At 45.8% G+C, this 2,345-nt stretch overlaps 1 long non-coding RNA gene across 1 annotated transcript in view; it reads right to left on the reverse strand.

The window, feature by feature from the left end:
• Positions 1-293: 293 nt before the first annotated feature.
• The window catches only part of LOC109296201, a 19,615-nt gene continuing 17,563 nt past the window's right edge, over positions 294-2,345 (reverse strand). Inside the window, exon 3 of the long non-coding RNA XR_002096921.1 lies at positions 294-1,153. This is a non-coding gene — a long non-coding RNA (uncharacterized LOC109296201). The remainder of the gene's footprint in view (positions 1,154-2,345) is intronic.

The raw sequence follows: 2,345 nt of genomic DNA on the forward strand, positions 1-2,345 counted from the left end.
TTTTAACTTGGCAGTTAACTTTAAAAGCTTTTCCTTTTGATGTATTATATGTAGGCTTGCCTGGTTTTCCTTATTCCAAGCAGTAGCATAGCTGATAATCATCTTTTCTGATTTCCCCAGTTTCTGATAGACAGCTTCCCTAGAATGGCCTAGTAACATAGTCCAAATCACCGGGAAGACCTTGGCTAAGCTTAATGAACGTGAATACGTAGGTTGTGCATAAATATGTTCTCCACTTTTTACAGTGGTGGCATTGCAATGGCGCTTTCTAACAGGGGCCTGGGAGACATTCCTGTTGTTTCAAGTTACTGGGGTCACTGAAGCAACACATAGACACCCAATGGCATTGTTCACTACTACAGTGGTTTGGTTAAAGATTTCATCTAACACACAATCGCCTACACTATCCTGATGTAGATGACAAGGGTCCATTAGGAAATCTTCATGATAGCACATCCATGCATGATGGCCCCATTGTTTGCACCCTCTGGGGTCTAGGAGCTCTTTTGTCTGAGACACCCATTTAGCAGGGGACCTGGGGGACCAAACCCTCCCCGCCAACACTATAGGGATTGGGACATAGTCATAGAAGGGCCAGGTTTTGGTCTCCACCCCCACCAATCTCACATGAATATATCCTCTCAAGGGCTTGTTAATCCCAGAGGAGATGACCTTCGCAAAGAGGGCTTTACATTCAGGACACCATTCAGCATAGGAATTGGATATGACTGCTGGATCCCCTGACTTGATCCAAAGTGCCTGTTTTTTCTATTGGTGTAATACGAAGGTTTGCATAGTTACACAAGATATAGCAAAACCTGTTTCATTAGCTAAGTATCCTTCTAACACTGAATGCATAATGGAATGTAGCTGCTTGAGTGGTTGCACGGCCACTGTTACAGTTTTAACATGATTCTCCTGATATTCTGTATTAGCCACAATTTGACCCTTTAGTGCTTGGTGGGTAAGTTGTTCCATCCTAGCAAGCTTATTTCACACTACCTCTATATCCATTTGGTTAAGCACCACTCTGGCACTTCCCACTGAACCCAGGATGGTTGCTGCATCTCTATGAAATTTCCTATGCAATTCGCGATTTCCTAGCCAGGCCAATAGAATGGGTTCTGCCCATTTGCTGCACCACGGATGTGTCCTGGTGACATTAATTTCCCATTGCAAGACTACAAAATTTTCCAAAAACAGTGAGGGGAATACAACAAAGTTTTCTGGGACGCTAGATCCCCAAACTGTAGGAATCTTTTTCTGGTTAGGTGGGACCCACCAAAATCCAGGAGATTTTCCCTCCATTTTGCAACCCTTGTATTTGTCCTGAGTTAAGATGAGGAAATTCCGCATGTCCACACAAGGCCTCTCATACCTCTACAGGGCTCACAATCTAATGATTCCAATTTTAGAAAATACAAGCACAAAGTCTATTCGAAGTCCATCGTGCACGGCATGATCGTAAGTGCCTTCCGCTCCGAGAATTTGGTGGTCCTCAATCTCAGTGATGTATCCATCATCGTTGGCCAATAGAGTCCAATTGTTACCCGGGGATACAGTAATGGTATCTTTTGGATCCGATATGTGCACTCCATGGTGGGGGACACCCCACAGCTGTACTCCCTTCGATCTTGTTGTGTTGATCCATATGCATCAAGGCACTCCATATGGACTGCTGGTAGTATCCACCAGCTGCCAGGTTTGGCGGTCACTGGAATTCCAGGAGTGTAACAGAAACTCTTCAGACACATACACTTGGCGAGCCATAGGGGGGCAAGAAGCCTTAAGAGGCAGCAAATGGGAGGTTGATTTCCACCACCAGGTAGCTCAAGTATGCCCCAAGTCTAATTTAGTCCCATCAGCAGCAGCAGCAGCCAGTTTTTCATGGTGTTTCCTGGAAAACAGCTGTTTGATCAGCGGGGACCCAATATTTACTTGTGGGGGTCCCTACCAATACCATATTGCCCTGCCCCCAAGCCAAGACCAAACCTTCTTGCTCTCTTCTCTGACCTGGTCAGGAAGTAAACTTTATTTTCGCTCCTAAAGGGGATTGGAGGGATCGATTCTTATCTCCTTGTTCCAGACCCAACTCCACCTCCTCCTCCCCCAGAAATGCGGGGTTCGGCCCATCATCTGGGTGAAAGGGCTAGTTCCCCGCTCTCCCCCTTGCATTCATTCACAAGGCCCTTAATACCCAAATTAACTGCCCTCCCCCTCCCATCCCTCTTTTCAAAATGGGGAAAGGAAATGAAATGAAATGAAGAAAAATAGGTCTCATTCCCCAACTCTGGACAAAACTTAAGGCATTACCCAACTGAAGAAGCCTCCTCCACAGCTTCCCT

This window comes from Gavialis gangeticus, unplaced genomic scaffold (genome assembly GCF_001723915.1).
Source record: "Gavialis gangeticus isolate Ggan-Ray unplaced genomic scaffold, GavGan_comp1, whole genome shotgun sequence".
Classification (NCBI taxonomy): domain Eukaryota; kingdom Metazoa; phylum Chordata; order Crocodylia; family Gavialidae; genus Gavialis; species Gavialis gangeticus.